This window comes from Phaethon aethereus (assembly GCF_964289735.1).
Source record: "Phaethon aethereus genome assembly, chromosome: Z".
In the NCBI taxonomy this organism is placed as follows: Eukaryota; Metazoa; Chordata; class Aves; order Phaethontiformes; family Phaethontidae; genus Phaethon; species Phaethon aethereus.
Window position 1 is genome coordinate 60,338,467 of NC_138577.1, and position 25,525 is coordinate 60,363,991.

Consider the following 25,525-nt stretch of genomic DNA (forward strand, 5'->3'; position numbering starts at 1 on the left):
GTGGCGACATGGCACCCCCAAAAGAACTGGGTCGGGCAATGAGACTCATTTCATTGGTAACGTGCTGATGTTCTGAGTTCTTTTTAAGTAGTCAGGGACAGCCCAGCTTCTCGTGCTGGCCTCCTAGCAAGAAGGCTGTGGGTGCACAGGAAGCTGGGAGGGGACACAGCCAGGAGAGCTGGCCCAGGCTGGGCAAAAGAGCTATTCCGTACCATATAACTTCATGGCCGGTACATAAACTGGAGTCAGCTGGGCGGGGGGCGGAGTCACTGCTCGGGGACGGGTGGTCAGCGATTGCTGTATTGGGCATGACTTCTTGTACATCCCTTTGTCGGTATTATTATTGTTGTTGCCATTGTTGCTTCCTTCTCTCTTGCTGTCTTATTAATGTGTTTTTATCTTAACCCATGAGTTTCTTCCCAATATTGTCCCCCGTCCCACTGGGGGAGGGACAGTGAGCGAGCGGCTGTCTGTGTGGTGCTCAATTGCCAGCTGGGGCTAAACCATGACAGGCAGAAAGGGGCATCCATGGGGCACAGCCTCTCCCAGGGGCCGCTCATGACTCTGCTGTTCTCAGATGTGGCCAGCTAGCACGGCGATACTGAGGGCAGCAATGGGCTGCTTTGGCACAGGGCTGTGGTCCAGGGACTGCAAGGAACAATGTCCCCCGCAGAGCATGGTGACTGGGCTGGGAGGCATCGCTTGGGCACAGGCAGGGACCTGGGCCACAGGCACACCCTGCAGCCCTACTGAACGGGCCACAAGACTCACTTGCCAGCCTTATGCTGTCAAAGAGTGGCTGGAGCTTCTTAGTCAGCACTGCAGCGATGAGACATGAATGTCAACCCCAATGGGAGCCAGAGCATATTGCTGAGCACAGGCAGCACTGCCACACTGGTGTCACTGTAGGCAACCCTCCAGCTGCTCCGTGGTCTACAGCAGAACAAGAGTTTTCCTTGCGTGTGTGAAGCACACCCCATATAGTAATGTAGTGACCAACTACATTGGTGAAAACGCTGCCACTAAACACAAGCCACCACTATGGCTAGGAGAAAGGAAGCATGGGAGGTAAAAGAGCAGGGCCCTGGCATGGAGAGCTCAGCAGTAAAGCCACAAGGATACAGGAGAGCAGGGCACAGCGAGAGGAGAGACAGGACTCATTCCTGCATGTTCTGTGAGAGATCCCTGTGAAATATGTTCATCTGGTTCATGTGATGAAGTGTAACCTTCTGTCCTACATACCCTTGTATGACCACAAGCCTATATCTAGCAGAGTGGTTAATGTATATAGTTCCTGCCTCTTGGGAAAGCCACCTAGGGAACGTTCTGGTATATCAGCTCAAAGCAGTTTGACCACTGACCGCATAGTATTGTGTAAAGAGAAACTTGTAAAGTGCATGCATAAAGTTTGGGGTCATCCTGGGGTGAGTATGAGGAAGATTCGAGAAGACCCTAGAAGGAGAAGAGGGAATGCGCCGAAGAAGACACACCTATTCATGAATATGGATTAGTATAACGGATATAAACCGAAAACCGGAACTGTACGGTGTGCATCTTGGTAGAGCAGACACTCCCGACACACCCAGCGCTGTTTGCTTGCCTCTGTTCGTTTAATAAATTATAAAGTTAAATTGGAATCCTGTCTGGGACTCAATCATTTATCTCAATTGGGGGCTTGTCCAGGATGGTCTTAGTTCCTGAATTCTGACTTGATCTAGGAGGTGCGCCCCACCATTTGGTGGCTCCTGATCGGGTCGGGTCAGGACTAACACCATCCTGAACCTGAATAGGGGCAAGCAAAGAATTTGATTTTTATGAGCTCCCTTGCCGGCTGCAGTAGATTATTTTGCCTGTAATTCTGCGCATGAAGATCCGAACGAAGACAACGGAGTCGTAAGTATTTAAGGCATATACCGTTCGGTTGGGTGGGATTCGGTTGCCTGTGTGTGTCTAAGAGTGTGACTGAGACGGAATATAGTTCCGAAGCGAGTGTGGAGGTCTTCTAACCGTGGTTCCAATCTCCCGCGAGGGACTTGGCCGGTGAAGGACCGAAGCGGTTCCTATAGGATTCGTGGGTGAGTGAAAGCCTCCTACAAACACTCTTACTAAGGTAACCAAGGGCTGTAAGTATTGCCACATTAAAATTCCTAGATGGGTCACACGAAATCAAAGACCCAGGACCAGAAGAAAGGGAGGAAATTACCAGACATATCTCCGGAGAGTCCATTAGGAAAAATGATTAAAAATTGGAATTATACGGGCCCCAGAAAAGGAAAAAGTAAATTAAAATTGGTTCAATATTGCATGGTTGAATGGCCGAAGAAGCCTTTGAGACCACATGTCTTTTAGCCTGTTTTTGGATCTTTTGAAGACTGGATTTGCCAGACCTTAAATATATGTTAATTCAAAGGAACCTTTTAGCCAGGAGGAAAGTGATTATGCAGGATTATGGAACAGAACTTTACGTCCTTTTCCAGCCTCAATACTTACATTAAAAACAGATGAAAAGTTTGAGGAAGAAGAAGGAGATAAAAATGAAAAGGGAAATGAAAAAGATGATAAATGAGAGCCACTGGATAACCTAGCGCCTCCATATCCTAACAATCCATCTCCGGCGGCGGCTCCCCCTCCGGTGGCCGTAGTACCTCTATCAGTACCACCGTTGCCCCTACCTCCACCACCAACAGCACCGGAATTAGATCCACCTCCGGCTGCATGTACAAGAAGTAGGACTGCTGTATCTGAGGGAGCTTCTCTATATCCCTTATGAGAAGTACCCCTCCGAGGCAATCAGGGAGGCATTGGGTTTGTGGCAGTCCCATTAAATACCACAGACGTAGGAAAGTTCAAGAAAGAAATGGGGACCCTGTTAGATGATCCCCTCAGAGTAGCTGAAAAACTGGACCAATTCCTAGGCCCCAATACTTATACCTGGGAAGAAATACAGTCCATTTTAGGGATCTTATTCACTGCTGAGGAAAGGGGAATGATTAGACAAGCTGGAATGAGAATTTGGGGAAGACAGAACCAGGCAGGACCCCCGGGAGATCAGAAATGGCCAAATGTGGATCCCCACTGGGATCATCAACAATCCCAAGGAAGACAGAATATGAGGGATTTGAGAACGTTATTCATACAGGGAATAAGGGAAGCGGTTCCCCGAGGGCAAAACATTAATAAAGCGTTTAATGAACAACACGGGAAAGACGAATCTCCAACAGAGGTTGGAGAGGTTGAGAAAAAACCTACAAACGTATTCTGGAATTGATCCGAATACAGTGGCAGGGACCGCACTCCTTAGAACACAATTTGTAGCTAAATCCTGGGGGGATATTAGAAGGAAATTAGAAAAATTGGAAGATTGGCAAGAAAGAGGATTAGAGGAGTTACTTAGAGAAGCCCAGAAAGTCTATGTTAGGAGGGACGAAGAAAAACAAAAAGCAAAAGCAAAAATTTTTGTAGCAGCAGTAAGAGAAAGTCAGAAAAATAAGACTCTGTCTGGAGAGAAAAAGGAAAAAAGAATAGAGCAGACACCCCGGGGACTCATCGAGAAAGATTTACAATTCCCGTCTGTTACTACTGTAACAAGAGGGGACATGTTCAGAAGAACTGCCGTAAGCGGGAACAAGATGAGAAAATGTTCAAAGAATATTAGGGGTATCAGGGGCTCTATCTTCTGGGGACTTCAACATCAACAGAGCCCTTGATAAAATTATTAATTGGTCCCCATAAAGAGGAAGTTTTGTTTTTAGTGGATACAGGGGCCGAAAAATCAACCATTCAAAAATTTCCAAAAGGAATAGAAAAAGGGAAGAGCTATTTGTCAGTAGCAGGGGCAAAAGGAGAGCCTTTTAAAGTAAGTATCTTGAAAAATGTAGAAGTAGAAACAGAAAAGAAAATTTGTCTTAATGATTTCCTTTTGCTCCCTGAAGCGGAATACAATTTATTAGGAAGGGATTTGATTTTGAAGTTAAACTTGAGCATTCAGAGTCAAGGGGACAAACTGCAGATTAAATTATACACTTTAACACAAGAGGATAAAGAAGCTATTAACCCCTCAGTGTGGTATAAAGAAGGGGAAACTGGAAAGATAAAAATGGACCCCATAAGCGTTCAAATAATAGATCCGCACCACCCAATTAGAATCAAGCAATACCCTATACCTATGGAGGGTCGAAAAGGATTAAAACCTGTAGTTGACAGACTTTTGGAAAAAGGAACCCTAGAACCATGTATGTCACCTCATAACACGCCCGTTCTTCCCGTAAAAAAAACGGACGGGTCATACAGGATGGTGCAGGACTTAAGAGCTGTAAATCAGCAGACAATCACTAAATTCCCTGTGGTGGCAAATCCTTTTACTTTATTGAGTCATATTATCTCCCAAACATACTTGGTATAGTGTAATAGATTTGCAGGATGCTTTTTGGGCCTGTCCTCTGGATGAAGGATCCAAAGATTATTTTGCCTTTGAGTGGGAGGACCCTGAAACAGGACGAAAACAACAGTTAAGATGGACTGTGTTACCACAAGGGTGTACGGAGTCACCAAATCTATTTGGACAAACCTTGGAGAAAATCTTACAAGATTTCACAATAATCAAGGAGGTAAAATTATTACAATATGTGGACGATTTATTAGTAGCAGGAGAAACTGAAGAAAAAAGCCACCATGAAATTGTTAAATTTTCTAGGGGAGAAGGGATTAAAGGTGTCCCGATCAAAGCTACAGTTTGTAGAACAGGAAGTAAAATACTTAGGACATTGGCTGAGTAAAGGAAGGACGAAGTTAGAGCCTGATAGGGTATCTGGGATTCTATCCTTAAGACCCCCACAAACTAAAAAGGAAATTAGGCAAATATTAGGATTATTAGGATATTGTAGACCATGGCTTGAAAATTATAGTGAAAAGGTAAAATTCCTATATGAAAAATTAACCAATTCAAGTGGTTTACTGAAGATGATCAGAGATTCGAGGAAATAAAAAAGACATTAATACAAGCACCAGTACTGAGCCTCCCAGATCTAGAAAAACCTTTTTATCTCTTTGTGAATACATCAAGCCAGACAGCATATGGAGTTCTTACTCAAGACTGGGCAGGAATCAAAAAACCCGTGGGGTATTGTTCTAAGTTACTTGACCCAGTAAGCAGAGGATGGCCTGCTTGTCTCCAAGCTTTGGTTGCTACAGCATTATTAATAGAGGAAGTTAGGAAGATTACCTTTAGTGCTCCTTTAAAGGTGTATACCCCACACAATGTCAGAAATGTTTTACAACAAAAAGCGGAAAAATGGTTAACGGACAGCCAGATCCTAAAGTATGAAGCAATACTAACAGACTGCCCTGACTTAGAACCGAGGGTGACTTCTGCTCAGAGTCCAGCACAATTTTTGTTTGGAGAACCATCAGAGGAATTACAACATAACTGTTTAGAGGTAATTGAGACCCAGACTAAGGTGAGACCAGATTTAAGAGATACTGAGTTGGAAAATGGAGAAGCGGTTTATAGATGGCTCCTCCCGAGTGGTAGAAGGGAAGAGAAAAGCGGGATATGCAATAATTAATAAGGACTTAGAACTTGTGGAATCAGGACCTCTGAGTCCATCATGGTCAGCTCAGGCTTGTGAGCTGTATGCCCTATGTAGGGCCCTGGAATTATTAAAAGAAAGAAGCGGGACTGAATTGCCTAAGGTAGGGAGGATAAAATATTTATTGGTAATAGTAGATCATTTAACACAGTGGGTAGAAGCTTACCCCGTAGCACGAGCTACGGCACAGATGGTGGTAAAAATTTTACTAGAACATTTGATACCTAGATATGGGATAATCCAGTACATTGATTCAGACCAGGGCACACATTTTACTATTATGTCAATCATTAGGTATTCACTGGGAATATCACACTCCATGGCACCCACAAAGCTCGGGGAAGGTAGAAAGAATGAATCAAACAATAAAACAACAATTAGCTAAATTGATGATTGAGACACAAATGCCCTGAACGAAATGCTTACCGTTGGCACTTCTAAACATAAGAACTAAACCACACAGTGAGACTGGATTATTGCCATATGAAATGTTATATGGCATGCCTTATTTTCAAGGAATGCCTCTGGGGAACAATGTAATTGAGGATCATAGTATCCAAAAATATATAATTACCATTGGAAAAAGATTAAAGGAATTAAGAGAGATTGGGATGGTGGCCCAAACACCACCTTTAGGATTTGCTTTCATTTTGGGCATTTCTGCGTGAGTGTCTTCTGTTTTCCGTTTTTCTCTTTTTGAGACAGTTTGTGTTCAGCGTGAGCCAGCAGAAAAAGCATGGAGTAGCAGAACTGGTGGGTCTGCAGAGGGGCAGGCAAGGAAAACTGAGAGCCCTCTGCAGCATACCTGCCTGTCCACAGTGGAAGCCACAGCTGGCAGCTTTGGATTTGATGGTGTCTCAGGCGAGGTTGAAGGTTTTGCGGTAGGAGAAATGCAGAGCGCCCGTACCTGTAGGGCTCATAGGGGGCTGCCAAGGCAGTGTGAGTGCCAGCAAGAGATTTGAGTCCTTGCTTCTATGGCGTGGAAGTCATTGCTGCAGGTTTTTCCTTTTGAATCAGGGCTGTGGCTGGGCTGCGGAGTGGCACAGAAGGGGCAGTGGCACAGTGTCGGTGGGGCTGTGAGAAGCTTGCCCAGGAAAATGGAGAGCCCCAAAGAGCATGGAAGCCTGTCTTGTTTTGTGTGGAAGCCATAGCTGGTGGCTGTGGGATTGTTTCTTGATGAGGTGAGGTTGAAGGTGGGGGGCTGAGGAATTGCAGAGCCGTGCCCTTGGTGGGGCTCTTCAGGAACCGCGAAGGGAAGTTTACGCCCACAGAGAGGTTTCATTCCTGGTCTGCTGTCTGTGAGAAAAGGAAGTGGCTGCTGCCTGCACTGAAGCTACAGCATAGGGCAGGTTGAGCAGTGTAGCAGTGAGGTCGTAGAGGAAGGACATAGCCTTGGTGTTGGTAGGCCTCTTCAGGGGCCGCCAAGGAACGCTTCCAGGCAGCCAGAGCTTTCCTTCCTGCGTTCGAGTGCAGAGGACTCCGCGGTACTAGCCCAGTTGGAAGAATTGCAGTCAGCGGCACGGACGCAATGAAAAAGAAAAAGGAATACGTTGCAACGGAGAAGCACCCAATGAGGTGAGGTGAGCAACCAGGACGGCATGGGGCAGAACACATCACATGAAGAAGGGGCGATAGTCAGACTCCTGCTGCATATGCTCTCTAAGAGAGGACTGAAATATGATGAATATACACTTAGAAGGCTCTTAATTTGGTGCCGAAAGAAAGGGTACCCCTCCGATCCATCTGTGACTTTTAAGGCAGAGACATGGGAGGAGATAGCAAAAATGTTATGGGAACATATTGGGAACAGAGATAAAACCGCTGCAGAGTTAGTGACGTCGTGGAAGTTGATATTAACCACATTAAAAGCCTTGAAGGCAGAGAGAAAAGCTGCAGCTGGTATGGAGGAGGCTGTTAAACCGCCTTCAACCAATCCCTTCTTAACCGAGTCAGAGGGTCCAGACCTTCAGCGGCTCCGACTGCACCTCGTGAGGTGCCAGATGCACCTGGTGAACTGGCTGCATTAGGTAAGTCAGAGAAACAGGTCTACAATGATATATGTGAGGGCAAGACAGGACAAAGTTGCCCAGAACAATGTACTCAATGTTCCCCTATGTGCCTGTGTGAAAGATTGATGGGCGGTCTTTACCACCCCCAAAACCACCCAGACTTAACCGATCGAAAGCCGTAGTTTTGAAGTCCTCAGCTGAGTCCCTGCCACCTTTATGGCCCCCGTTGCCTGATAGCAGCGATGAAGAAGAAGAGCCTGTTGTAGAGACTATAGGGAGGCAAGAACCTAGAATGAAAGGCGACCCTAGAGAGCGGTGGAAAGACATTTTTTTAGGAGCAATGAAAGAGGAGGAAACGGAGTTACTGATGGCATTTCCCATTAGTGTACAGCCTCACGGGCCCGATCGCTGGGACCCATTTCATTGGGACTTGATTAAGGAAGTGCGGAAGGCAGTACAAAATTATGGCTTGCAATCACCTTTCACGCAAGCTCTATTAGATAACATATTCACGGGAATATGTTCTTACATAGAAGAATCCACGGTTCTTACACCATGGGATTGTCGGCAGATGATAGATATGTTGCTGACACCAACCCAAAGGTTATTGTGGGCAGACAGATGGTATAAACTCTGTATGCAAGAAGCTCTGAGAAACCTGGAGCGTCAAGACGGCAATCCGCTTCAGAACATTACTATTGAACAAATGACAGGCCAGGGACCGTTTGTGGATGTTCGATTGCAAGCTCGGCTGCCTTTAGAAGCCTTGCAATTAGCTGAGCGACTAGCGTTGAATGTGTTGCAAACAGTCCCTGAGGAGGGAAAGAGGCAACCATCTTATACTCAAATTAGACAAGGGAGAGATGAACCATATATGTTTTTTGTTGATCGTCTGAGAGACGCTTTGAATAAAGTGTATACCAATGAAGATGCAAAACTAGCAGTGTTGTTGAATTTAGCGGTAGAAAACGCCAATGTAGACTGTAAAAGAATTTTGTTAGCTTTGCCAAAAGAAGCAATGTTAGTACAAATGGTAGAAGCCTGCAACAGAGTAGGCTCTGCCACACATCAGGCAGAGACACTCGCAAGCGCCTTTGCAGCAGCAATTAAGCCATTTATAAATGAAAAGGGGAGAAAAAATGTTTTAGTTGTGGAAGAACAGGCCATTTTAGAGCTCAGTGCAAGGCCACAAGGAAAGGACCTAGGCAGATTGAGACAGGTCATAAATCCTTCCAACAAGGACCTTTTCAGCAAGGAATAGGCCCAGCAGGAGCACCATGTAGTCGATGTCAAAAATTTGGTCATCAAGCCTCAGAATGTTGTTCAAAGTATCATTGGGATGGTGTGAAATTGGGGAAACGGGCGACCGAGCGCGAAGGCACCCCGCGCGATGACACAAATGGGGAAGCACCACCAGGCTGCTTGGCAAGCCTTAGCCCCCGAACCAGAGGAGTGGACATGGAAACAACAGTAGAAGTTACCTTACGGGACACATCGGTTTATGATGTCCCAACTAATGCGAATGGACCATTAGGATATGGGTTGAGTGCTTTGTTATTAGGACGATCTTCAGCAACAAAGCAGGGACTTTTTGTTCTCCCTGGAGTCATTGGCGCTGATTATACGGGAACCATCAAAGTAATGTTGTGGACTCAAGAATTTAGTTCTAGGGTAGATCCCTCGACAGGGATCACTTTGGCAGTAATCAATCACGAGTGACATCCCTATGCAGTTATAATACAGTGGATAACAAAGCTAGAATCAAAAGTGGACCCACTGAGAATTTTAGAGTGGGTCTTTTTGCCTCGGCAGCAGAGAAGAAACATCACCACAAAAGTAGAGTGTTTTGCAAATTTGATTATGAAAGGGCGCAACAGAATTATTGATATATCTGCAAAGGACACAAAATTTTAATACCATTACAACAAGAATATTTGACTTGGGCTTTGCAGCACTCTGTTCTCTTGCAAACTGCATTAGCAGGATTTGAAGGTGACATTCAGATTAATTATCCATCACACAAAATGTTTACCTTTTTTAAAAACCATGAAGCAGAAGAAAAACCAAAGTGTAGTCAATACCCAGTTCAAGGTGCTACAGGATGGTGGTGGGAAAACAGGCAAGGCAGCAATAGTATGGCGAGAGCACGGAGAATGGAAAGAACGGGTACTTGTTGTGCCAGGATCAGTTCAAAAGATAGAACTACAGGCAGTAATTGAAGCCTTTAAATTATGGTCTGAAGAACCTGTGAATATAATTACTGATTCTTTCTATGTAGCTGGAGTGCTCCAAAGATTGGACGGTTCAATCCTCGGACAAGTACAGCAGGAACAGCTATATCAACAATTTAGAACGCTTTGGTTTTTATGGCAGAAAAGACAACAGCCTTATTACGTTATGCATATACGCAGCCATACCAACCTTCCAGGGGAACTGGTGGAAGGAAATGCAAGAGCTGATCGGCTGACTGCCGCAGTATGGGCTGGACCTGCCCCGGACCGTTGAGGTCAAGCACAAGCCTCTCATGCCTTTTTCCATCAATCTGCCAAAGTTTTAGCGAGACAATTTAATCTAAGTGCAGGTGACGCTAGAGCTATTATACAGACTTGTGCTGATTGTCAACAAATAGGCCCAGGAATCATGGTTACAGTGAATCCCCAAGGACTGCATTCACTACAACTGTGGCAGATGGATGTGACACATGTCACTGACTTTGGAAGATCTAAATATGTTCATGTCTCAATTGATTGCTATTCTGCAGTAGTTTGGGCCACTGCACAGACAGGAGAAACTAGTAGGCAGCATGTACAAAAGCATTTGCGAGCTGCATTCGCAGCCCATGGTATACCCCTACAAATTAAAACCGATAATGGTCCTTGTTATGTAGCCCAGTCAACCCAACGATTTTTTGCTCAAGGGGGAGTGACGCATGTTACTGGAATATTGCATTCCCCAACTGGACAAGCTATTGTTGAACACATGAATCATTCCCTGAAGTGCTTATTGCAAAAACAAAAAGGGGGAGAGGCTACCACACCACCCCAAGAACGTTTGAATAAAGCCTTATATGTGTTAAATTATTTGCGTCTAGCAGAAGGAGAAACAGTACCTCCCATAATAAAACATGGAAAAGGAATGACAGGAAGTCTGTTTGAGTTAACACAAAATGTGCAAGTAAAAGTTAAAAATTTGCAAAAGAATATGTGGGAAGGACCTTTTCAACTGCTAACCTGAGGACGAGGTTATGCTTGTGTCATTACAGATTCTGGAACTCGTGCGTACCCGCAACATGGGTAAAACCATAGGCGAAAGAGTCACCATCGTCGTCGTCGGACACATCTTGACACTATCAGGTGTCATCGCAATCTGGATGCCACCTCAGCCAAAAGAAAATGTATGGGTAACATTAGCAAATCAAACAGGACAAGACACCTTCTGTCTGTCTCTTTCCTCCCCAGGCAATCCTTTTTCAGTCTACCAGAAGGGTTATGGTGGCTGCGTGGAGATCAGTTGGCTGGGAAACAGCTGCCCGGGAACTGGTCAGGGGACTGTACCATGGGCGTCCTAGTTCCTAATTTGCAAATAATTAATCACACTGAAATTAGCAGTATCATTAGACGAACATGGAAAGCTTTTAAGGCAAAGTGCTCTATAACTACAAATCCTTTGGTAAGATATAATACTGGTTTTCATAACTTTATACAAACACTTTTTCCATCACTAGGAGTAGTTTCTATTGCTAGGAGTAGTACAGCTAGAATTGTTTGCCTTGTAACATTCTGCTATTGACTTAAGCATAGTTGATATGTGACTGCTGGATTATGGTAATATGCCGTGTGAACAAAGCCTACGAACCAATAGACGGGATGGCTGTGGCGCGTGCAGCAGTGATGGCTGTGGCGCGTGCAGCACATCTGGCCAGCGGGCGCATACGCTATAGGCTCCCCGTGTTAAAAGGTGACAACCGAGGCGTGTTCCGACACTCGCTGGCCACGTGTGTCGAAACTCGTTCCTCGGGAAATGGATAAATACCAGGATTTCCCAAAGGGCAGTGGGCCGGTATACGGCAAGGCCACCGTTGCCTCCGTGGGGACACCCACGTAAAGCTGGCACCTACCGACTGCTGGGCTGAGTTCGCGGCACAGGACGATACAAGAATGTACAGATGGTCCGTCTCCCTCACAGTCCTCGGGTTGCGAACGATCCATCAGGTTTGTTTATAGATAAACAAAAAAAGGGGGAGATGTTGGGATCACTCTGCATGGCTCGACCTTAAGGAGAAGGAGCTGTGGCGTTAATCTGCACGGCTCGACCCTATGGAGAACAAGCTGTGGCATTGAGAAGCTGGTAAACAGATGGATTATCTGCACGGCTCAGCCTTGAGGAGAAGGAGCTGTGGTAAACAACTAAGAAGCAGCAAAGGAGTGCAGGAACACCTGCAAGCAGCGAAACCTGACTGTGTGAGAGGCGCATGGACAGCGCGTGATACTTTGTATATAGCCAATTGCAATAATGTGTGTAACAAGCTGTAACCAATCATGAGTGTGTGCGCAGTGCCTAAGCAAAAATTATGATATCTATTGGAGTCAGACAAGACAATAAAAGGCATCTCATAGAGTCGTGAGGTCCATCCTTCTCCTGCAGTTTGGGGCTCTCCATTTTCCTGGGCAAGCTTCTCACAGCCCAACCAACACTGTGCCCCTGCCCGTTCTGTGCCACTCCGCAGCCCAGCCACAGCCCTGATTCAAAAGGAAAAACCCACAGAAATTACGTCCCCGCCATAGAAGCAAGGACTGAAATCGCTTGCTGGCACTCACACGGCCTTGGAAGCCCCCTAAAAGCCCTACAGGTACCAGCACTGTGCATTTCTTCTACCACAAAACCCTCAGCCTCGCCTGAGACACCATCAAATCCAAAGCTGCCAGCTATTGCTTCCACTCCGGACAAGCCAGGCAGGAATGCTGCAGAGAGCTCTCAGTTTTCCTTGGCTGCCCCTCTCACAGACCCACCAACAGGACTACTCCGCTCTACTTCTGATGCTGCCTCAACTGCCGTCTCACTCTAAACACGCACTCCGTCAAAAAGAGAAAAACCGACAAGACAAGGCTCTCACGCAGAAATGCCCTAACTGAAAGACAGCCCTCCTATTCCCCTTGGCAGCCCTTTCACAGCCCCACCAACCGAGGGTCTGCTCTTGCTCTACAACCATGCCCCTCACATTCCGACGAGCCCTGCTCCAAAATGCAGAAGTACCACATAGGCATCTCACACAATGGCGGTGCCAGGAAGGAAAGCGCTGGCTGCCTGGAAGTGTTCCTTGGCAGCCCCTGAAGAGACCGACCGACAACAGGGCTCTGCGCTTCCTCTACGACCTCACTGCTACACTCACCTACCTGCCCACCCTGCCACACAGGCTAGCTTCACAGCAGACAGCAGACAGCTGCTCCTCCCACACTCATCAAAGCCAGGAATGAAACCTCGCTCGGGTCGAAATCTTCCCTTTGCAGTCCCTGAAGAGCCCCAACAAAGGAGCATGGCTCTGCGCTTCCTCTACCTGCTACCCTTCCACCTCAACTGAGCAAGAAACAAACCCACAGCCACCAGCTATGGCTTACATGCAAAATAAGACAAGCCTCCATGCTGTTTGAGGCTCTCCATTTTCCTGGGTAAGCTGCTCAGCCCCACCAACACTGTGCCCCTGCCCCTTCTGTGCCGCTCCACAGCCCAGCCACAGCCCTGATTCAAATGCAAAAACCTGCAGCAATGTCTTCCACGCCATAGAAGCAAGGACTCAAATCACTTGCTGGCACTCACACTGCCTTGGCAGCCCCCTAAGAGCCCTACAAGTACCGGCGCTCTGCATTTCTTCTGCCGCAAAACCTTCAACCTCACCTGAGACACCATCTGTCCTGGTTTCAGCCAGGGTAGAGTTAATTTTCTTCATAGAAGCTAGCGTGAGGCTATGTTTTGGGTTTGGGATGAGAAAATGTTGATAAGGTGCTGATGTTTTGAGTTGTTGCTAAGTAGTCAAGGACAGTCCAGCTGCTCGTGCTAGCCTGCCAGCGAGCAGGCTGGGGATGCACAGGAAGTTGGGAGGGGACACAGCTGGGACAGCTGACCCAGGTTGGCCAAGGACATATTCCATACCATACAACGTCACGCTCAGTATATAAAGCTGGGATGAAGAAGAAGGAAGGGGTGGAGGGACGTTCGGAGTTATAGCATCTGTCTTCCCAAGAAACCATTACGCGTGACGGAGCCCTGCTTCCCTGGAGAGGGCTGAACACCTGCCTGCCCATGGGGAGTAGTGAATGAATTCTTTGTCTTGCTTTGCTTGTATGCGTGGCTTTTGCTTTACTTATTAAACTGTCTTTATCTCAAACCATGAGTTTCCTCACTTTTACTCTTCCAGTTCTCTCCCCCGTGCCACTGTGGGGGAGTGAGTGAGCGGCTGTGTGGGGCTTAGTTGCTGGCTGGGGCTAAAACACGACAGTCCTTTTTGGCGCCCAACGTGGGGCAGGAAGGTTTTGAGATAATGACAGGTTTGATTGGAATGTATTAAGATAGAATTTATGGCTGTTATTGCTGTTTAGCCATTAATTGCCAGGCCCCTGTGCTTGCCATGGGTTTGCCTTCCTTGCATATATTAGGGTCCAGTGCTCGTTAATGGCTGCTTTTTGCTTTCGCTGCTGCCGCCATGCTGCTGTACTGCTGATCGTCTGACCCTGCTGTGCCTGGGAATATTTTGATAACAGCAATGACCTTGGGCCTGGGCTAGCAGATAGCCGCTGCATCGTTGCTGTTTCTGTGCTGCTGTACTGGACAGGCTGGAAGTCCAGTGTGGACTCGAGTCTGAGGGACTTTGACCTGTGGATGAGTTCATGTGGGAGCAGGACACGCCGAAGCATCTGTGGCCGTGCGTAAGCCCATGCCAGAACAGGTATATCTCGAAGCATCTGTGGCCATGGTTGTGTCTGTGCCGCAGCAGGTATAACTCTGATGGGATTGTGGCACACGGGTAAGTCCACGCTGAAGAAGGTACATCTCGAAGCGTCTGTGGCTGTGGATAAGTATGTTGCAGCAGGTGCACCTTGAAGCATTATTGGTTGTGCATGAGGTCATGCTTGGAGCACCTCAAAGTGTGTGGCCATGGAGAAGCCCTCAACAGTGCCGGTGTATTCCTGGAGGGACTGGCCCATGGAGGTGGCCGTTTTGAAGCAGGTGCACCTTGAAGTGACTGCAACTGTGGATGAGTGTATGCCACAGCAGATAAACCCCTGGAGAGACTGTGGCTCATGGAAGGGACTGCAGTCTGGGATAAGTACAAGCTGGAGCAGGGGCAAGGGGAGGAGTTCATTGCAATGTTAAACCCTATGGTCCAGTACAAAGGACCCAGGGGTGGAGATTGTAATGGAAAGACCTTTAAACTGTTGAAACCCGTGATTTGAGTTGGCTGTTACAGGAACAACTATAGCAGGAACTAGCTGAACGAATGGAGGACAAGCCTTACATGAAGCAGTGCAACTGCAGCAGTGACCTGACCTGAGCTGGCTTTGGTGCCCAGTAATTCCATGCAGCACTCCACCTTGCCTGTCCTGAGTGACCACCATAAGGGATGGAGCCCAAAGTCATGGACTACATGAACTCAGTGGACATTTCACAGATATTTTTTGAGGGAGGCCTATGGACTAAGGGGATGATAATCTGTGTATTATATTAAAGGATGGGAAGGGGGGTGGTGGTTAATGAGATCGTATTGGATAGTGTGGTACCTGAGCATAACATAAATGCTATGGAATAAGGGGTGGATAATGTCCTGGTTTCAGCCAGGGTAGAGTTAATTTGCTTCACAGAAGCTAGCGTGAGGCTATGTTTTGGGTTTGGGATGAGAAAAAGTTGATAAGGTGCTGATGTTTTGAGTTGTTGCTAAGTAGTCAAGGACAGTCCAGCTGCTCGTGCTAGCCTGCCAGCGAGCAGGCTGGGGATGCACAGGAAGTTGGGAGGGGACACAGCTGGGACAGCTGACCCAGGTTGGCCAAGGACATATTCCATACCATACAACGTCACGCTCAGTATATAAAGCTGGGACGAAGAAGAAGGAAGAGGTGGAGGGACGTTCGGAGTTATAGCATCTGTCTTCCCAAGAAACCATTACGTGTGACGGAGCCCTGCTTCCCTTGAGAGGGCTCAACACCTGCCTGCCCATGGGGAGTAGTGAATGAATTCTTTGTCTTGCTTTGTTTGCATGCGCGGCTTTTGCTTTACTTATTAAACTGTCTTTATCTCAAACCATGAGTTTCCTCACTTTTACTCTTCCGATTCTCTCCCCCATGCCACTGTGGGGGAGTGAGTGAGCGGCTGTGTGGGGCTTAGTTGCTGGCTGGGGCTAAACCACGACACAATCAAATCCAAAGCTGCCATCTGTGGCTTCCACTGTGGACAAGCCAGGCAAGTATGCTGCAGAGGGCTCTCAGTTTACCTTGGCTGCCCCTCTGCAGACCCACCAACACTGCTACTCCGCACTTCTTCTCCTAGCTCACGCTACGCGCAGACTCTCTCAAAAAGAGGAAAACGGAAAACAGAAGACTCTGATGCAGAAATGCCCAAAATGAAAGCCGCCACTCAGACCACCTTCGCAGCCCCTTCACAGCCCCGCCAACACGGGGGGACTGCTCTTGTTGTGCCACCATGCCCCTCACATTCCTACGAGCCCTGTTCCAAAACACAGAATTACCACCCAGGCATCTCACACGATGGGGGTGCCAGGAAGGAAAGCTCTGGTTGCCTGAAAGCGTTCCTTGGCAGCCCCTGAAGAAGCCTACCAACACCAGGGCTCTGTGCTTCCTCTGCGACATCACTGCTACACTGCTCACCCTGCCCCATGCTGTAGCTTCAGTGGAGACAGCGGCCACTTCATTCTCCCACAGACAGCAGACCAGAAATAAAACCTCTCTGTAGTCATAAACTTCCCTTCGCGGTTCCTGAAGAGCCCCACCAAGGGCACGGCTCTGCGCTTCCTCTACACACTATCCTTCCACCTCAACTGAGCAACAAACAAACCCACAGCCACCAGCTATGGCTTCCACACAAAGCAAGACAGGACTCAACGCTGTATGCGGCTCTCCATTTTCCTGGGCAAGCTTCTCACAGCCCCACCAACACTGTGCCCCTGCCCCTTCTGTGCCACTCCGCAGCCCAGCCACAGCCCTGATTCAAAAGGAAAAACCTGCAGCACTGACTTCCACGCCATAGAAGCAAGGACTCAAATCTCTTGCTGGCACTCACACTGCCTTGGCAGCCCCCTAAGAGCCCTACAGGTACCGGCACTTTGCATTTCTTCTACAACAAAACCCTCCGCCTCGCCTGAGAAACCATCACATCCAAAGCTGCCAGCTATGGCTTCCACTCTGCACAAGCCAGCCAGGAATGCTGTTTACGGCTCTCAGTTTTCCTTGGCTGCCCCTCTGCAGACCCACCAATACTACTACTCCGCACTTTTTCTCCTAGCTCACACTAAACACAGGCTCTCTCAAAAAGAGAAAAACGGAAAACGGAGGACTCTCACACAGAAATGCCCAAAATTAAAGCCACCCCTCAGACCACCTTCGCAGCCCATTCACAGCCCCACCACCACCGGCGGACTGCTCTTGCTCTACCACCATGTCCCTCACATTCCGACGAGCCGTGCTCCAAAATGCAGAAGTACCACCCAGGCATCTCATACAATGGGGGTGCCAGGAAGGAAAGCTCTGGCTGCCTGGAAACGTTCCTTGGCATCCCCTGTGGAATAATTGTTGGGGGCAACTTAGAAATTAAACTTATAGTCACGCTCTAAGAACAGCATTGAAACAGGGTTGAACGAAGCCAATGTGCAATGAGTCTGTACCATGGCAATTCCCTAGGCAACCCCAGATGTTGGCAACTTCAGGGAAACTTGGTGTGCTGACTCTGTGACAAATCGCGTGGAGAGTGGCACGGAGTGGAGACATCGTGGCCACGCTCTGTGAACAAAGGAATCTAAAGGTACACACCGTACATGAATAAGCTGCACATTCGACGCCTTGGGTCAACAGTCTGTCAACTTTTGATGAAATGCTGTACTCGGAGTTATGTTTGCTTATTATAATATCATTATCATACCAAAACGCACACCCATCTCAAAAGTTACCGACCTCCCAAAGTGCAACCACCCCTCAACAAGCTCGCGCACTGAATTTTTCCCAGTCTGTGCCTTTAAACACAAAGCAAGACCATTTTGGCGCAATCATGATAAAGGTATATATGACTAGAGTCACTCAAGCTCCACCTGCAAAGTAAAACACCGTAAAACGGTTTGAAAAGAGCTGGATGTCAGCCAAGATACCATCAATCCTGACCTTTAGGATCTGCCGATGGGCTGATCCTCTCTTGCCCCCCTCATTGCGATGCCTTTGGGTAAGATTCAAACACTCGGCTATCCCTACTGAATCCCCGGGAACTTTAGGAATCTCTATAGAGTTGCTGTATTACTCCACGCATGTGTAACCTGGCCGTATTCAATTTATTGCGCAAGCTTTGCAGACAGTGAATTTATCACTGGCAATCTAAGAGAATTTGTGCATCTGTTGCTTCAATAAATCGCACCATTGATTGACTCAGCCGAGCAGGTTGTCCCTGAATGTGACCATACATTTTGAGTGTGGCCGTGTTAATTCAGGAGGTGTCTGATTGAGCAGGTACGGTGATGTTAGTAGAGCATCCGGGCCCATGATAGTCCAACGGAGGTGATGGGCGCGACCGAACAACTAACACTGACTTTGGGCATCACTCAGAACCTAAGCTCAGCTGCCCCCAGTCCCTCTGATATCTGGGGATTGACTGGAACACAAGGGGGTTAACTTTCTGAAAAATTGCTCTGCCTCTTAATGGAACACACGGCTGCCCCTCTACAGACACACCAATAGAGCTATTTTACTTCTGCTGCCTCAACTGTCGTCTCAACCCAAAATATGGACCAAGACAAGGCTCTCAAGCAGAAATGCTCAAACTGAAAGACAGCCCTCCTATTCCCCTTGGCAGCCCTTTCACTGCCCCACCAACACTAGGGGTCTGCTCTTGCTCTACCACCACGCACCTCACATTCCTACGAGCCGTGCTCCAATATGCAGAAGTACCACCTTGGTATCTCACACAATGGGAGTGCCAGGAAGGAAAGCGCTGGCTGCCTGGAAGCGTTCCATGGCAGTCCCTGAAGAGGCCGACCAACACCAGGGCTCTGCGCTTCCTCTACGACCTCACTGCTACACTCACCTACCTGCCTACCCTGCCCCACAGGGAAGCTTCACAGCAGACAGCAAACAGCTGCTTCTCTAAGCACTCAGCAAGCCAGGAACAAAACCTCTTTGTACTCGTAAACTTCCCTTCACGATCCCTGAAGAGCCCCACCAAGAGCATGGCTCTGTGCTTCCTCTACACCACCCCCCCTTCTACCTCACCTGAGTGACAAACAAACCCACAGCCACCAGCTATGGCTTCCACGCAGGACAAGACAGGCCTCAACGCTGTCTGGGACTCTCCATTTTCTTGGCAAGCTTCTCACAGCCCCACCAACACTGTGCCCCTGCCCCTTCTGTGCCACTCTGCAGCCCAGACACAGCCCTGATTCAAAAGGAAAAACCTGCAGCAATGACTTCCACGCCATAGAAGCAAGGACTCAAATCTCTTGCTGGCACTCACACTGCCTTGGCAGCCCTCTAAGAGCCCTACAAGTACCGGCACTCTGCATTTCTTCTACAACAAAACCCTCAACCTCGCCTGAGAAAGCATCAAATCCAAACCCGCCAGCTATGGCTTCCACTCGGTACAGGCCAGCCAGGAATGGTGCTTATGGACTCAGTTTCGCTTGGCTGCCCTCTACAGCCCCGCCTATACTGCCGGTCTGTGCCTCATCACTTGCCTCAACTGCTGTCTCACTCTAAACACAGGCTAGGTGAAAAGAATAAAATGGCCTAGCAAAGTCCCTCACGCAGAAATGGCCAAAATGAAAGCCAGCCTCACATGTCCTTGGCAGCCCTTTCCCAACCCCAACCGACACTGGCGGTGTCCTCTTTCTCTACCACCGTGCCCCTCTCATGGGGGTTAAGAGACAAGAGCATCTAGTATCTAGGGATCTCAGGCAGAACATGCAGGAATGAGTCCTGTCTCTCCTCTCGCTGTGCCCTGCTCTCCCATATCCTTGTGGCTTTACTGCTGAGCTCTCCATGCCAGAGCCCTGCTCTTTTACCTCCCATGCTTCCTTTCTCCTTGCCATAGTGGTGGCTTGTGTTTAGTGGCAGTGTTTTCACCAATGTAGTTGGTCACTACATTACTATATGGGGTGTGCTTCACACACGCAAGGAAAACTCTTGTTCTGCTGTAGACCACAGAGCAGCTGGAGGGTTGCCTACAGTGACACCAGTGTGGCAGTGCTGCCTGTGCTCAGCAATATGCTCTGGCTCCCGTTGGGGTTGACACTCAAGTCTCATTGCTCCGGTGCTGGCTAAGAAGCTCCAGCCACTCTTTGACAGCATAAGGCTGGCAAGCGAGTCTTGTGGCCTGTTCAGTAGGGCTGCAGGGTGTGCCTGTGGCCCAGGTCCCTGCCTGTGCCCAACCGATGCCTCCCAGCCCAGTCACCATGCTCTGCGGGGGACATTGTTCCTTGCAGGCCCCAGACCACAGCCCTGTGCCAAAGCAGCCCATTGCTGCCCTCAGTATCGCCGTGCTAGCTGGCCACATCTGAGAACAGCAGAGTCATGAGCGGCCCCTGGGAGAGGCTGTGCCCCATGGATGCCCCTTTCTGCCTGTCATGGCTTAGCCCCAGCTGGCAACTGAGCACCACGGAGCCGCTCGCTCACTGTCCCTCCCCCAGCGGGATGGGGGAGAAAATTGGGAAGAAACTCATGGGTTGAGATAAAAAGACTTTAATAAGACGGAAAGAGAGAAGGAAACAACAGTGTTAACAACAATAATAATGTCACCGAAATCGGGAATAAACCTCGTAACACCAATGTAGTGTTAAAAGGCAGGCATTCTTTATTCACGGCACCGGGGACACGGGCAATAGCTTTCCCAAATTGTGTTCGTTCAATCTGTGTAAGAAACATTCTTTTATAGATACACAAATACATATTCATTATCCCTATACAGTGATTGGTTAAAAATTCTTCGCCTAACATGTAAATGACTACGCATGCTCACTATAAGTTTCTAAGAATTTACTTCCTTGATCTTTTGGGTCGGAGGGTTTCTTGAGTGGGTGGTCTCGGAGTCGGTGGTCGCGATCTCCCCCTGCCAGAATTTCCTTTCCCTCCAAGTTCATTTAAACTTGGCAACACTAAATAGACCTTCACGAGCTCTCGGTCCAATAAGTAATTATTCATTCTACAGTCTTTTGTTTCAAGACAACAAAATTACATTTCATTGAACCATTGTCTAGGTAGAACTGACCAAGTTGTTCCTTCTTCCTAGCTACTCATTATTAAAACAAAACATAGTACTATGATCACAATGTTACACCTTAATTCCTTGATAATTAAATCAGGATGGAAAGGGTTAAATGGGCTCTTGAGCAGCATTGCTGGTGCATAACCTGTGCCTATAGTTACATCTTTACAACTTATTACTAACCTATTTTCTAGTTACTGTTTGATTCCCCCATCACCTTGGTTACATTTCCCCCTTTTGGAAGTTCTGAAATAATTTCCCTTTCCATACTTCCATCACAAATCAAATTTCTCATTAATATTAAATCACTGTATGATGGCGGGAGCACCATCAGTTAAACCATTTAGGTTTTGATGTGGTTTTGCAGCCATTGCAAGTGTAATTCTGCGATCAATGGCAGCTCTTTTTGTAAATTCCCTTTTCAAACAATAAATGCATAATATTCCCAAAGATATTATTAATAATAATAACACAGTACCAATTAGAGACTTCACCCAAGAACTCAAATTCCATCCTAATCCACTAGAAATTTTATCCAACCAATTTTCTTGCATATCTGACTGTATTCCTTGAGTATCTTTTTCTATTTTTTCTAATAGATCTAAAATATGTTCAACATCCTGGGTAACATTCCGGATATGTATGCAACAATGGTCTATCCTATCCCTCAGGTATCCACAAACGCAATGTTCTTTTAGTAAGAGCATATCTAGAGCCATCCTGTTTTGTAGGGTCATCTTCAAAGTGGCTTGTAACTGTAAATTTAGCTCTTTAAATCCTTTCCTTGTTATACTGGCTAATCTTTCCACTTGACCTGTCAACTTACACAACCAAGCCCTATTCCTGCAAGTTGACAAGGGACTCAAAAAGGATTCTAAGGCCCATCCAAGTTTTACTCCTGTCGAAGGCTCATTCCAATCATCATCATCAATTTGTGATCTTTTTGTCCGTATTAACTTTAAATTTTCAGAATCTCCTTTAAAAGGAGCTTTCTTCCAGGTTGGACATAATGTTGGCATACCAAAGTAATTTGTTTTACTTTCCCATCCATTGATAAATGGGTGGTCCACGTTCCATCGCTCATTGCCCAAACTGGCAGTTGTCCTGGGCTCTGAACTGTAGATTTCCTACAACTAAATACTGATCCCCTTCTAATTTTGTATACATCAGTCAAATTTAAATCATTCTTAAGTCCTCTACACCAACACCCATATTTCAGTGCAGCTGCTAAGGGAGGGACTTCTGGAACTGCTCTATCAATTGTACTGCAATTATATAGCTTTTTACAATTCCACCAGGGTACTAGGTCTTTCTTTTCCCTGGATGTGCTTCTCTTCTCATTGACCGATGGAAAACTGTAAAGACTGTTCCGTCCCAGGTAAAACACCGTGAAGCATTGGCCATATTTTGAAACTGAGAGAAAATGGTCATAGACCACACTGAATCCCATATAACCTCTGATCCTTGGTTAGTCTGATTGGTTTTTCCACATTTTCATTCCATGATCACTTGACTAACATTCTTTTTAGTTAATTCTTTACAGTCACATGTTCCTCCCGGTGCTGGATTTTGTAATGTAGCCACCGGTGTGTATTTATTGGACTCCTTTGTTCCCAACCTATCGCAGTCCTCTTTGCTCAGAGTATATTTTCGCTTTTGTTGGAGTTTTAATTGTTCCCACCATACCTGTTTTGGAACTTGTTCACAACTCATGTTCTCATTATTAAATCCCTTGTTGCTTAAACCTGTTGTCAGTACTCCCCATGGAACTGATTCACCTACTGCTCTTGGAATTGGAAGACATGCGATTATTTGGGTTACATTTTGTAAATTTGCAAATTCTTTTATCAATCCTATCATTAAGTTCTCCTCTGGCGTTCTTTTTGGGATGTGTATTAGTTGTCCTACTTCACCTTCAACTTTCCCATCCAATTGGTCTATTGTTACCCCAAACAATGCTCCCAACATCATCAGTTTCCAAATCAAAACCCACTTTTCCATATCTTCCAATGATAGTTTCTTAAACACGTTTTAAAGTCAACTTTGCAGTCTCTGAATCCCTACTAATGACCTTCCATGACGGGGCTTGCTTCACTCAGGGGTAGTGTATCCATGGTTCCACTCCTCCCACCTTGATTGCAGTATAAGTTGTTAACAGTACCTGGAATGGTCCCTTCCACTTTTCCTGCAGTGGTTCAGAGTTCCAAGTTCTTATATATGCAAGATCACCTGGCTGATACTGATGTACAGGCGTACCCAAGGCAAGTGACCTAGTCAGCACAATATATCTCCAAAGTGCTCCAAGGACTTTTCCTAAAGAAATTAGATACACTTCCAAATAATTTTCCCCAGCTACCTTCATATCCCCGGGGACTAAAGGAGTCTGGTACGGTTTACCATACAGGACTCCATATGGACTTATACCGTCTCTTGATCTTGGTTGGATCCTGATTCTCAAGAGAGCTAATGGTAAAGCCTGTGGCCATTTTAAAGATGTTTCCTGGCAAATCTTACTTATTTGTCTTTTTAATGTTTGATTCATTCTCTCAATTTTTCCACTCGATTGTGGTCTCCAGGGGGTATGTAGGTCCTGTTTTATGCCCAAAATTTTACTGATTTGTGGAACTACTTCTGCCACAAAATGTGGTCATCTATCAGAGGACATTCCCATTGGCAGTCCAAATCGTGGTATTATTTCCTTCAATAATATCTTAACTGCTTCCCTAGCTTTGTTGGTGCGGCAAGGGAAAGCCTCTAGCCATCCAGAAAATGTATCAATTAACGCTAACAGGTACCTATATCCATTTTGTCTGGGTAACTCAGAAAAATCAATTTGCCAATAATCTCCGGGAGAATTTCCTTGTTTTGTTACTCCTAAAGGTGGTCTCCTTTGGCTCACGGGATTATTTTTAAGGCAGATTGGACACTTAGCTATTATTGATTTGACTATTCCTGTCATTCCTACACATACTACAGATGTTTTTAAACTCGAAACCATAGCATCTACTCCCCAGTGTGTTTGCTCACGTTTCTCCTTTGCAAGTTGTAGCATAACTTGAGGGGTTAGTATCACCTGTTTCTCTGGCGTTACCCACCATCCTTCTACACTTTGTGATGCTTTTAATTGTTCTGCTAACTGCTCATCCAATTTATTGTATTTTGGTTTTAAATGTTGAAATTTTGTTTGTTCTACTGGTACCAGTGCAAGGATACCCTGTTCTGCTGCCTCTTTTGCAGCTTTGTCTGCCAGTCCATTACCTATATTTACAGTCGTCTGACCAAATTGATGAGCTTTACAATGCATTACCGCCACTTCCTCTGGTTTCTGCGCATCTTCCAGGAGTTGGAGAATTTCTTCTTTATACTTTATTGATGTTCCTTGGGCTGACAGTAGTCCTCTTCCTTTCCAGATGGCTCCATGAGCATGGATCACACCAAATGCATATTTAGAATCAGTCCAAATATTTACCCCTTTTCCTTCTGCTATTTGCAGAGCCCGCCTTAATGCCACCAATTCTGCTTTCTGGGCTGAGGTATTTATAGGTAGTGTCCCTGACTCCGTTACCTTGGAGGTGGTGACGACAGCATATCCGGCCTTTCGTTTTCCTTCTTGCAAAAAAATGCTTCCATCTGTAAATAACTCCAGATCAGGGTTTTCCAGAGGTTCATCTTTCAAGTCCAGTCTACTGGAAAAGACTTGCTCAATAGTTAACAGGCAATCATGTTCTAAATATCCTGTTGGATTCTCTGTTGATAAGAATATTGCTGGATTAACAATCAATGGGGTTTTCAATTCCACATCACCTTGTTACAATAGGACAACCTGATATTTCAGCATTCTGCTGGGGGATAGCCAATGACCCCCCTTTTTCTCTAGAACAGTTACTACCATATGTGGTGCATACGCCACTGTCTTTTGACCCATAGTCAATTTTCGAGCTTCTTGGTTCAGCGATACCGTTGCTGCTACAGCACATAAACATCCTGGCCATCCTTTACTCACGTTGTCAAGTTGGTTAGAGAAGCACCCCACTGGTCGCTTCCGGGATCCTAGCCGTTGTGTCAACACTCCAAGAGCCAGATGTTGCCTTTCATGTGCAAACAACTCAAAAGCTTTGGTCACATCAGGTAATCCCAGAGCAGGAGCCATCATTAATGCCCTTTTCCGTTCTTTGAATGATTTCTGACATTCAGGTGTCCAAGGCAGATACCGATCCTTAGATTCCTTTAAAGCCTCATATAGTGGTTTTACATACAGTCCATAGTTCAAAATCCAAGGTCAGCACCACCCAATCATTCCCAGAAAAGCTCTCAGCTCCTTCGGGCTACTAGGTTCAGGAATTCGACAAATAGCTTCCTTCCTTTCATTTCCTAATCGTCTTTGTCCTTGAGATATTTCAAATCCCAAATAAATCACTGCTTCTTCTCCTATCTGAGCTTGGTCTCTGGAGGCTCTATATCCTCCTT